The sequence below is a fragment of the Loxodonta africana genome, chromosome 10, assembly GCF_030014295.1.
Source record: "Loxodonta africana isolate mLoxAfr1 chromosome 10, mLoxAfr1.hap2, whole genome shotgun sequence".
NCBI lineage: Eukaryota > Metazoa > Chordata > Mammalia > Proboscidea > Elephantidae > Loxodonta > Loxodonta africana.
The window spans coordinates 30,808,591-30,822,321 of NC_087351.1; positions in this window are offsets into that span (position 1 = coordinate 30,808,591).

A 13,731-nucleotide genomic window follows, 5' to 3' on the forward strand; every position below is an offset into this window, starting at 1 on the left:
TGTGATTGCAGCAATTCAGTCACATCTTCTGGCTCCACTCCTAATCCTAGTTCTCTTGGTATTTCGACCACTTCTGCAGTTACTTCCCCCACTAAAGTCTTGACCCCCTCAAAGTCATCCATGAGAGTGGGAATCAACTTCTTCCAAACTCCTGCTAATGTTGATATTTTGACCTCCTCCCATGAATCATGAATGTTCTTAATGGCATCTAGAGTGGTGAATCCTTTCCAGAAGATTTTCGATTTACTTTGCCCAGATCTATAGAGGAATCACTATCTATGGCAGCTATAGCCTTACAAAAATGTATTTCTTAAATAATAAGACTTGAAAATCAAAATGAATCATTGAACCATGGGCTACAGAATGGATGTGTTAGCAGACATGAAAACATTAATTTTGTACATCTTCATCAGAGCTTTTCAATGACCAGGTATAATGTCAATGAGCAGTAATATTTATTTTATTTTTTATTGAACTTTAGATGAAGCTTTGCAGAACAAATTAGTTTCTCATCAAACAATTAGTACACACATTGTTGTATGACATTGGTAAACAACTCCACGACATGTCAACACTCTCCCTTCTCAACCCTGGGCTCCGTATTACCAGATTTCCTGTTTCCTACTACCTTCCAGTCCCTGCCCCAGGGCTGGTTAGCCCCTTTAGTCTTGTTTTATTCCATGGGCCTGTTCAATCTTTGGCTGGAGGGTAAACCTCAGGAGTGGCCTCATTACTGAGCTGAAAGGGTGTCCGGGGGCCTTACTCTCAGGGTTTCTCTAGTCTCTGTCAGGCCAGCAAGTCTGGTCTTTCTTTCTGAGTTAGAATTTTGTTCTACATTTTTCTCCAGCTCTGTTCAGGACCTTCTATTGTGATCCCTGTCAGAGCAGTCAGTTGTGGTAGTTGGGCACCATCTCATACTGGACTCAGTCTGGTTGAGGTGTGGTCCATTAGACCTTTGGACTAATCTTTCCCATATGTCTTTAGTTTTCTTCATTCTTCCTTGCTCCTGAAGGGGTGAGATCAGTGGAGTATCCTAGATGGGCGCTCACAGGCTTCTAAGACCCCAGACGCTACTCACCAAAGTAGAATGTAGAACATTTTCTTTATAAACTCTGTTATGCCAGTTGAGCTAGGTGTTCCCTGAAACCATGGTCCCCACAGCCCTCAGCCCAGCAATTTGGTCCCTCAGGGAATTTAGATGTGTCTATGGAACAACCATGGTCTCACCTGGTACAGGTTGTGCTGGCTTCCTCGGTATTGTGTACTGTCTTACCTTTTACCAAAATTACTGCTTATCTTTTGTCTATTGTTTTTCCATCCCCACCCCTCCCCTCCCTCATAATCATCAAATATTGTTTCTTTTTATATGTAAACCTTTTCATGAGTTTTTACAGTAGTGGTCTCGTACAATATTTGTCCTTTTGTGATTTACTTCTTTTGCTCAGCATAATGTCCTGTGCTGAGTTTCTTTAGTTTGTGGATTTCTTTTGTTTTTATTGAGACTTATGTTTTTCTTCTTTATTTTGATGAGTAGGTTTATTAACTTTCTTTGTGGCTACCTTGAAATTTACCTTCATCTCCCTAGGTTTGAGCCAGTCTATTATTACTTGGTATTGCCTTGCCTTCCTCTCCATTAGAAAGTTCTATACCTATACTGTTTATTCCTTCTTATTGTTCTGACATTGTTGTCATGTATAGATTAACCTCTCTGGTTCCCTGTTGCAATTGTTTTGGTTTTGGATAGTGCTTTGAGAGTTCATTTCCTAGGCTGGAACCTGGCTTGTACAATCTTGCGACCTAGATTCAGGCTGTGGTCTGATGTTGTTTGTTCTCCGACCAAAGGGCTCCCTTTAATAATTCTTGTAAGTTTGGGTTGGCTTTTACATAGTCCCTTAATTTCTGTTTATCTGGAAATGTCCTAATTTCACCATCATATTTGAATGAAAGTTTTGCAGGATATATTATTCTTGACTGGCAATTTTTTTCTTTCAAGGTTTTATATATGTCATCCCATTGTCTTCTTGCCTGCATGGTTTCTGCTGAATAATCAAAGTTTAGTCTTATTGTTTCTCCTCTGTATGTGACTTTTTGTTTTTCTCGAGCTGCTCACAGGATTTTTTCTTTGTCTTTGGTTTTAGTGAGTGTGATTAAGATATGCCTTGGTGTTTTTCTTCTGGGGTCTATCCTATACGCGGTTCATTGAGCTTCTTGGATGGTCAGCTTTTCATCATTCATGATATTAGGGAAGTTTTCTGTCAGCAATTCTTCAATGATCCTCTCTGTGTTTTCCATTTTCTCTCCCTGTTCTGGAACTCTGATCACTTGCAAATTTTTGCTTTTGATTGTACCCCACATAATTCTCAGGGTTTCTTAATTTTTCTTCCTTCTTTTTTCTGATTTTTCCTCAAACAGAGTTGTATCCAAGTGTTTGTCTTCAATTTTGCTCATTTGGTCTTCCATCATTTCAAACCTGCTCCTCAGCCCTTCTATGACACTGTCCATTTCTGAAATCTTGTTGCTTATCTTTTGGATTTCTAATTGTTGTTTTTGTATGATTTCTATTTGTGAATTTATTTTTTGCATTTTGTTCCTGTATTGCTTTTCCAAATTGTTCCATTTTTTTTGTCTGTATTTTCCATGAATTTGTCTGCCTTTTCCAAAAATTTGTCTATTTTTTCCTCATTTTTTTCTGCTTTTTGCTTCAACTCTTGGATTTTTCTGAATATTAGAGATTTGAATTCCCTGTCAGGTAGCTCTAGTGCCTTTTCTTCTACTAGAAAAATAATCTGATGTTTTATTTTGGGTGCCTACTGGACCCATGCTGTTCTTTTTTTTTTTTTTTTAATATGTTATTTTATTTATTTCTTGCTTGTAGATTTGTTTGTTTTCTCCTGCTTTCTTGTTTTATTTGGTTATGTCTGAGCAGGCAGTTCTTTTTTGTTTGCTCATCTGTAGTCATGATATTTTCACCTCTTTGTCCAATGGGCAAGGCCAGCCATTCAGCTACGGTGCAGCAGGGCAGGTCCAGCTGAAGGGAAGGGGCTGGGATCGGTTGTTTGTGGCATGTACTAGGGTCAACATAGCAGGCCAGGAATCAGTACTGGGCAGGTTCCAGCAGGCAGTGCCTGTGTTACTCAGGGGTGTGATGTTCAGTGCTCAGTACAGGTAGGCAGGAAAGAAGGAGGAGGTTGTTATGTGTGGAGCTAATAGGGGTGTGGGAAAGAGGAGAGAGAGAAGAGAAAAGCGGGCACCAAATACAAACAAGCAAACAAAGAAAAAAAAAGAGTGCTAAAGAAGCTTGTTCTGGAGAGATGAGAAAAGGAGAAAAGAAAAAGGGAAAAAGAAAGAGAAAAATAACTAGATAAAAACTTGGAAAAGAAAAAGAAAAGCTCCAGGAGTCCCACAGTCCCACCAATGGGGCTGCTAAGACTGGAGAAGTGGCTTCCAGGCTGTGCAGTATAGCCTGGCTAGAGGGGGTATAGATGTCACATAGCACCAGGTATTCAGAAGACCCGAAAAGAAGTGTAGAGAGACAAGAATTGAGAAATGAAGACAGACAGAAAGAGAAAAAGAGAGAGAAAAGAAAAAAAGAAATGTCCCCAGGGATCCCACCAACACAGCTATGCAGATTAGGGGAATGGCTCCTAAGCCGTGCAGTGCAGCCCAGTTAGAAGGGGTTCCCAAGCTGCAAAAAGAGAAAGAAAACAAACAAACAGAACAGAACAAAGCAAAACAAGGGGAAAAAAAGCTCCAGGGATCCCATCAGTGTGGTGTCGCAGGCCGGGGGAGTTGTTCCCCAGCCTAGTGTGGCTTCACAGCCTTTCAAGAAAAAGCAAAGATGTCGCAGGGAGCCAGGTGTTCCAGAGAAAGAAGGAGGAGGTGGTAGGAGGCACAGAAGAAACCAAAAGAGAGGCAAAGAACCAACACCACCTCAGGGGCCTGCCAGTGTGAGCAGGGTGAATCCAAGCAACCTGAGGCCAAAGCAATTACCTTCCAGCCAAGAGAGGGCGGCTGGTGGAAAGTGGGGGGGGGGGGGAGGGAGAAGGGGAGGGCTAGGAAAGCATATATATCGCTCCTTACTGGGTGCTCTGTCTCCTGCTGGGAACTTCCTGAAGCTGCTTTCCCATATTCCCTGTCCTGTAATCTCCAATGTGGGTGGGGCAAATCCAAGGAGTGGCTGGTGGATTGGAACTGTCCACCTTTTGGTTAGCTGCCAAGATCTTAACCGCTGCACCACCAGGGCTCCAACTAGGCTATTGTTGTTATATGCCATCAAGTCGGTTCCAACTAGTAGTGACCTTATAGGACAAGGTAAAACAGCTCCATATCCTTTCCAAGGAGTGGCTGGTGGATTCCAACTGCCGAATTTTTAGTTAGCAGCCTAGCTTTTAACCACTGAGCCACCAGGGCTCCTAACTAGGATATAAAAAGAAACCTTTGCCTTTGAGTCAATTCCTACTCATAGCGACTCTATAGGACAGAGTAGAACTGCCCCATAGATTTTCCAAGGAGCGCCTGGCAGAGTCGAACTGCCAACCCTTTGGTTAGCAGCCATAGCACTTAACCAGTAGGCCACCAGGGTTTCCAACTAAGCTATAAAAAAAAAAAAAAAAAAAAGCTATAAATACCCAGTTATTTAATCAAACACTAATCTAAATGTTGCGGTGAAGGTATTTTGTAGATGTGGTTAACATCTACGATCAATTGACTTTAAGTAAAGGAGATTATCCTCAATAACATGGGTGGGATTCATCCAATCAGTTGAAAGTCTTAAGAGCAAAAATTGAGGTAACCTGGAGAAGACGTTCTGCCTCAAGACTGAAGTACCAACTCCTGTCTTGTTTCCAGCCTGCCCCTGCACCATATGAATTTTGAACTCGCCAGCCCCCAGAATCATGTGAGCCAGTTCTTTAAAATAAATCAATGTCAATCTTTCCCTGCCCCCATTGGTTCTGTTTCTCTGGAAAGCCCTAACTGATACAGGCTGATATTGTTTGTTACTTTTCACAAAGGTCTTTTTATCCAACTCAATGACATATAGAGAGGCAGGTTCATTTCTTACTCTAGTTAACGTTGTTGGCCGTGGTAATTCTCTCAAAGAGTTCTGGATACTAGGAACATAGACCTAAAATTTATGCTCAGTCAGACAATGTTTCACACTCCACCTCATGGGTATGAATCTCAATCCATAAACTCAAGTTTGCAAGAAATATCTCATTTTTTAAATCTTCTTCCATTGTGTCTTAAGCTGCTTCTCTAGAGAAGTAAAACCGGTGAAGCATATATATGTATATAGAGAGAAAGATTTATTTCAAGGAAATGGCTTAGACAGTTGTGGAGGTTGGCAAGTCCCAAATCTGTGGGTCAGGTGTCAGGCTGGAGGCTTCTCCTGACTCACATGGTTGCAGGGACTGACGAACCCAAAATCTGCTGGCCAGGTGGCAGACAGCTGGCTCACATCCTGAGAATCGGAGGTCAGAAGATGATGAGTTGGATGCAGGATTGAGAGAGAGCTTTGCCAGAACATTCATATATATTGGATTCAGGCCACACCCCTAAGGCAACTCTGTTTTCAACTGATTGGCTGCTCACATCAGATCACAAAACGGAAGATGATTACATATCCGCCAAACCACTGAGAATCATGGCCTAGCCAAGTTAACGTATAACCTTTACCAACACACATTGTAAAATATAGGATCCATTCAGAAAAAAAGTCCATAAAATATAAATGCTTACCTTAGTGACTGCTCATGCATGCAACAAACATCTAGGTCAAGAAATGGAATATTTCCCAGTAGCTCCTTTTGTGCCATTTAGCAATCAGAGACACCTGCCTACCCCTAAAAATAATCGTTTTTGTAACAATTCTGGTAGAAGTTATTTTTCTCATCCTTTTACTACCTAAATCTGCTCCCCCCCACACACAATAATTTAGCTTTGTCAGTTTTTGAACTTTGTATAAATGGAACGACATGTATTCTTTTGTATCTAGCTTTCTTCACACAACAGTGTGAGATTCATCTTTATTGCTGTGGGCAAGTTTGTTCATTTTCACTGCTGTATGGTATTCCATTGTAAGAATATATCATTACATAATTATTCATTCTACTGTAGATAGACATTGAGTCTGTTTCCAGTGTTGAGATATTATGAATAAGTTTTATCTGAACATCCTTCTGTATGTCTCTTGATCTGCATGGTCACACATAGCTGTTGGGTGTATACCATAAGTAGAACTGATAGATGGTAGGATATGCCTATCTTCAATGTAAGTAGATAATGCCAAATTTTTCCAAAGTGTTTATACAAATTTACACTACACCCATAAGGTTGGAAAGTTCCAGTTGCTTCAGATTCCTGCTGTTGATAGTCCTTTTAGTATTAGCCATTTTGATGGAGGGGTAGCTGTATCTCACTGAGTTTTAATTAGCTTTTTCCTGATTACTAACAAGTTGGGCACCTTTTTGTACATTTATTGACCATTTGGATTTCCTCTTTTGTGAGGTGTTTGTCTCTCATCTATTTTTCCACTAGGTTAGTTATCTTTTTCTCCTTGGTTCATATTCTGGATTCACGCCATTTGTTGGTTATGTGTGTGCAAATATTTCCTCCTATCCTGTGGCTTGTCTTTTCTCGTTCTCAATGATGTCTTTTGATAAACACAAGTTTTTAATGTTAATACAGTCAAACTTAATAGTCTCTGCTTTGTGATTAGTAATTTTTATGAACAGTTTTAAAAATATTTCCTTATCTCAAAGACATGAAGACATTCTCCTATACTGTCTCCTGAAATTTTTTTGCTTACTTTTCTCATTTCAGTCTACAATGCACCTAACTAACCCAATTATAGATGGGCAAAGGATCTGAATAGACATTTCTCCAAGGAAGATACACAAACGACCAAAAGACACATGAAAAAATGCTCAATAAAAAAAAAAAAGTTCTTAGGAAAATGCAAATCAAAACCACAATGAGATTCCATTTCATACCCAGTGGAATGGCTAGAATCAAAAGTCAGATAACAAAAAGCATTGACAAGGATGTAGAAAAATCAGAATCCTCATACACAGCTGGGGATGTAAAATGGTGCAGCCACTTTGGTAAACAGTCTGTAAATTCCTCAAATGGTAAAACATAGAATTTCCGTATGATCCAGCAATTCCACTCCTAGTTATATACCAAAGAGAAATGAAAACATATATCCACACAAAACCTTGCTCATGAATATTTGCAACAGTATTATTCATCTTAGCAAAGTGGGAAGCAATCCAAATGTCCGCCATCTGAAAAATAAATAAACAAAATGTGGTATATTCATACAATGAAAAATTATTTGGCTATAAAAAGAAATGAAGTACTGATACATGCCACAACATGGAAAAACCTTGAAAATATTATGCTAAGTGAAAGAAGCCAGTCACACACTGCCACTTACCATTTATATGAAATGTCCACAATAGGCAAATCTAGAGCGAGAGAAAGTAGATTAGGGAAGGGAAGGTTATAAGGAGGTGGTAGGTAAAGGAGACAGGGTTTCTTTTTGAGGTGATGAAAATGTTCTAAAATTGGTGGTGATGGTTGCACATACTGTGATTATAGTAAAATCCATTGAATTGTACACTATAAACGAGTGAATTTTATGGTATGTGAATTATATTTCAATAAGCCTGTTAAAGAGTCAAGGAGACGACATATACATATAATCTTTACAAGAGCAGATTACCAGGTCTTTTCTCCTGAGGAGCCACAGGGCGGGTTTGAACCACGAACCTTCCAGTTAGCAGGCGAGAGCTTCACCTTTATGCTACCAGGGCTCTCTTTACATAGTTTTCCTGGATTTCCACCACTCCCCCCGCCAAAAAAATAAAATAAAAATCAGGGACTGCTTTGCTCATGAGCCCTTCTGGAGAATCCACTAGAGGATGAGGTTTATCCAACCCAGACCTGATTGGGGACCTGATTGGGGACATGATCAAAATGATTAATGATACTTATTAATGAATATTTTTAATTGTAGAACTAAGACTAAGGGATAAGGATGGAAGAAGAGAATAGCGATAGTATATGATTTAACAAAGTAGAAATTATTCAACTAAAAGTGGAAGGAGAAGAAAGAGAGAAATGGGAAAACAAAATAAACTCATCAATTTCCACAAAAATAATATGAAGGCACAGGGCATCATTTAAAACTGATAAACCAAGCAGTAGAAACCTAGAAAGGATGACATTAAGGACAGTATATAAAGGTATTAACAAAAAGACAATAGCTAGAACAAAATTACTAACTTTCTTAAATACTAAAAGAAATTTAAAACTTAAAAAAAGAAAATAATTAAAGGCAAAGAAAACAAACCACATGGTGAGAGACACATAGTAAATAAAACAATTCTCACACTAAATATAACAAAATAAAATGACAGTGCTGAGGCAGTACATATTAGTCGTATTTATGAATGTAAATGAGCTTAACTAATCTATTAAAACTGAAAGATTTTCAGGCTGTTTCACAGAGCAGAACCCAACTCTAAGCTACAAATAAGAAACATACATGAAACAAAATTATTCAGAAAGGCTAAAAAAAGAGGGAGTAGGGAAAGATGTATATAAAAAGTGCAATTAAAAGTAAAGCAAAGTCAAGCAGCCAACAAACACATGAAAAGATACTCTCTGTCATTAGTCATTAAAAGATAGATCCAAATCAAAACTACAATGAGATGCCATCTCATCCCTGCTAAAATGGCATTGATTAAAAAACAGAAAACAACAAATGCTGGCAAGTATGTGGAGAAATTGGAACCTTTATCCACTGCTGGTGGTAATGTAAAATGGTACAACCACTATGGAAAACAGTATGGCAATTCCTTCCAAAAATTAGAAATAGAGCTACCTTATGATCCAACAACCCCACTCCTTGGTATATATCCTAGAAATCTAACAGAAGAGATTCAAACAGACATATGCACACATATGTTCATTGCAACACTATTCACAATAGCCATAAGGTGGAAACAACCTTGATGACATCAACGGATGAATGGAGAAGCAAAATATGGTACATACATACAATGGAATACTACACAGCCACAAAAAAAAAAAATAGATGAGTTCCAGAAACATCTTGAAACATGGATGAACCTAAAGGACATTATGCTAAGTGAAATAAATCAATCACAAAAAGACAAATATTGTAAGATCTCACTTTTATAAAATGACAAAAACAACTATATATACAGGGATCAGCATTCATTGGTGGTTACCATGGGTGAGGGGGGAAAGGGGTTCATTATCTAGACAGTAGTTACTTTTTATTTATGGTGATAGGTAAGGTAGCACTGTATGTGGGAGAAGTGTGCATAGCTTAACCAAGGTAACTGATGCTACTAGGTTATAAACACACACACAAAAAGATGTTTTGGTAAATGCTATGTTATATATAGTTTTGCAACAACAACAACCAAAATACATATCTGTGAATCTGTAGGTATGCCTATACATATATATTCGTGTATGTATATGAACATATGTATATATATGTATACAATAAAACAAACAAAGGTCACAGAATCTGATACTTCTTAGACATAACCAATCATCTTACAGGATTAGTTTTCTTGGTTTGAAGACACAGGGTCATAGTCTCCTGGTACAACTCAGCCGATTGGCATAATATTGTTTATAAAGTTTATGTCCTACATCCTAGTCTGGTGGGTAGTGTCTGGGGTCTCAAAAACTTGTGAGCGGCCATCCAAGATACAACTATTGGTCCCTACTTGCCTGGAACAAAAGTGAAAGAAGGAAACTCAAGATTCAGAGAAGGAAGCAGTTTACAGGACTAATAGTCTACCTGGACCACGGCCTTCTCAACCCTGAGACCAGAAGAACTAGATAGTACTCAGCTACCACCACCACATGGTCTGAGCAGGACCACAATAGATAGATCCTGATAGAAAGGGAGAAAAATATGGAACAGAAATTTAAATTCTCAAAAAAATCCAAACTTACTGGACTGACTGAGACAAGAGGAATCCTCCAGACTATTGTCCTGAGATTTTTGTTTAAGTCTTGAGCTGAAACTATCCCTTCAAGTCACCTTTAAGCTAAACAGCAGGTTAGTTCATAAAATAATGAATATCACCCTTAGGTATTTCACTCTTTCAAAAAATCATCTATATGAGATGAAATGGTCAACAAATACTCTAAAGCATAGATGAGAAGGTTATGGGGACGTGAGACTAGGTTAATGGGAATGGAACAACTTGAACAGAAATAATGAGAATGTTAATACCATGTGAAGAATGTAACCAATGTCACTGAATAATATGTGTAGAAATTGTTGAACGGGACCTTGTTTGCTCTGTACACTTCTACTGAAAATGCAATAACATACTGCTAAAAAAAAAAAAGTAAAGATTGCACTCTTAAATTTCCAAGATAAAACTTAAGTCAAAAATCATCGAAAGACAAGAAAAGTCACTTTGTAATGCTAATAGCCAACATTCACAATGAAGGTGTAACAGTTATAAATATCTATGTGCCAAATAACACAGCACCAACCTTCATAAAGGACAAAGTACAGGAAATGCAAGGAGAAACAAATAGAAACACTGTAAAAGTAAATTTTAATGCACCACCCTCAATCTAAGACACAGAAAATTGGCTCCAAAATAGTACGGCTTTTGAACATCAAAGCGACATGGTCAATAATGGAACTTAGGGATATGCATCAAACTTTGCTCTCTAATAATAAAGAATTTACCATTTTTTCCAAGTGCAGATAAAACAATCATAAAAATTGACCATCCATTAAGTGACAAAAAATATCAATAAAAACATTTTTTAAATTCTGATCAAATGAACTGTCTTAGTTACCTAGTGCTGCTGTAACAGAAATACCAGAAGTGGATGGCTTCGACAAACTGAAATTTATTCTTTCACAGCCTAGTAGGCTAGAAGTTGGAATTCAGGGTTCCAGCTCCAGGGGAAGGCGTTCTCTCTCTCTTGACTCTGGGTGAAAGTCCTTGTCATCAGCCTCCCCTGGTCTAGGAGCTTCTTAGCACAGGGACATCCAGTTCCAAGTATGCATGCTCCTGCTCTTCTTTCTTGGTGGTATGAGGTCTCTCTGCTCACTTCTCTCTTTTATTTCTCAAAAGAGATTGATTTAAAACACAACCCAAACTTGTAGATTGAGTCCTGCCTCATTAATATAATTGCGGCCTATCCCACCTCATTAACATCATAGAGGTAGGATTTACAACACATAGGAAAATCACATCAGATGACAAAATGGTGAACAATCACACAATACTGGGAATCATGGCCTAGCCAAGTTGATATACATTTTGGGGGACACAATTCAACCCCTAACATGCATTAAAACTAGAAATCATCTAGAATCTTCCAGCAGTATATTGAACAATATTCTGTTGTGATCCATAAGGTTTTCATTGGTTAATTCTCAGAAGTAGGTCTTTCTTCTTAGTCTGTCTTAGTCTGGAAGCTTTGCTGAAGCCTGTCTATCCACCATGGGTGACCCTGCTGGTATTTGATTTATTGGTGGTATATTCTCCAGCATATAGCAACACTCAAGTCAGCACAAATTGACAGGTGGTGGGCTTTTTTCTTACTCGTGTCTATTTCAAGAGGGAAATGAAGGCCTGGAGTTTGTTTCTTTCCTTCTGTAGGTTGCCTAATACTGTGAGAAACAATTAATTAATTGTACTTCCCTTGCGTCCTTTAACACTTTGAAATTGCTCCAATGAAGCAGTAGCAATCAGTAAGACCCTTAAGAAGCTTGTCTGGGAGGACTATATCTGTATCTCAAGAGTTCACAGACAAGAGCCTAGTTAAAAGATACAGGGTTTTAAATTATCTTCATCCTAGGATAATAGAAGTTCTCTGTAACCCAGATCCCACAGCCAGTTCCACAACCCTTTCATTCCCTTTGAGAGACTTTCTGTGCAGTCCTATGGAGAATCTAAATTACTGTATTTTTTTTTTTAATTTTCAAGGAACAGGAACATGTTTATGTTAATTTAGGTAGGGGATAGCAAATACACAGGAAAAGTAGTTTCTACCCTGTCTATGGTAAAAAAGAAGATCATAAATATTTTCTGAGAAAAAATTAAACAGGTCACCTAGAAAGGAATTAAAATGTATTAACATCACATTTCTCGCCAGCAACACCTTTCATTAAAAAAAAAGAAGAAATGCCATCATCGTTCTAAGAGAAATAAACCTGTCAAACTATCAATCAAATATGAAGATAGAATAAATGTATTTTCAGATAAGCAAGATTTCTGCATCAAGATACTGTCTGGGTAAAAGCCACCTCCAGAGCTCACATATCTTCTGCAATTACGGCTTTTACTTTGTTATCGGCCTCAGCTGGTGCCTTTGTGCAATTTTAAAAAAACACAAAAAGCCACAAGCTAAAATTAATGTGTTTAACCTACATAGCATTATATGTATTATTAAAGCATTATAAGGCCATTTTAATGTTCAGGAAGAGAGTAAAGATATTGATTAAAATCCTAAGTATGCATGATAAAATATCTGGGATAAACACTGAAAGGATGGGCATACAGTATAGAGTTTCCAAAATAATAGACAATTGTCTTGGATTGAATTGTGTCCCCCAAAAATGTGTGTCAACTTGGTTAGGCCATTATTCCCAGTGTTGTGTAGTTCTCCTTCATTTTGTGATTTTCCTATGTTATAAATTATAATCTCTGCCTGTGGTTAAGGAGGGTTAGGGTGGGAAGTAACACCCTTGCTCAGGTCACATCCCTGATCCAATGTAAAGAGAGTTTCCTTGGAGTGTGGCCTGTACCAACTTTTATCTTACAAGAGATAAAAGGAAAGGGAAGCAAGCAGAGAGTTGGGGGACCTCATACCACCAAGAAAGCAGTGCCGGGAACAGAGTGCGTCTTTGGACCCAGGGTTCCTGTTCAGAGAAGCTCCTAATCCGGGGGAAGATTAATGAGAAGGCTGACAGAGAGAGAAAGCTTTCCCCTGGAGCTGATGCCCTGAATTTGGACTTTTAGCCTACTTCACTGTGAAGAAATAAATTTCTCTTTGTTAAACCTATCCACTTGTGGTATTTCTGTTATAACAGCACTAGATGACTAAGGTAAGAATTAATGAGAAAGAGCTCAATCAATCCAAAAGAAGGCAATAATTGAAGAAAAAGAATAGAAATAATGAGAAAGGTTTGACAAATATAAAGAACAAAATGAATTCAAGGAAATAAACTTAAGTATATTCATAATTGCAGTATTGTAAACAGACCAAACTTTCCAGTTAAAAGAAAAACATTAGCTTTTGATTTAAAAATCCGATTACATTTTATTTCCAAGTGTGTAGCTAAATGCTTACATTAAAAAAGGAGAAAGGTTGAAAATTAATCATTCAGTAAAGTTGAAAGTGAAAGTATGGGGGGAAAGATATGGTAACTAAAAGAAAACTGGTGTAGCTATACTAATAGTAGACGAAATAGATTTTAAAGCCAAAAGCAGTAATAGAAATAAAGAGAAGTTCTCCCTAATGATAAATGTTTCAATTTACCAGGAAGACATAAAAATTATAAATCTGTATGCACCTACTAATGTGGTTTCAAATATATAAAGCACAGTTGGATGCTGTCTTAGTTATCTAGTATTGCTATAACAAAAATACCACAAGTGGATGGCCTTAACATAGATTTATTCTCTCATGGTCTAGGAGGCTAGA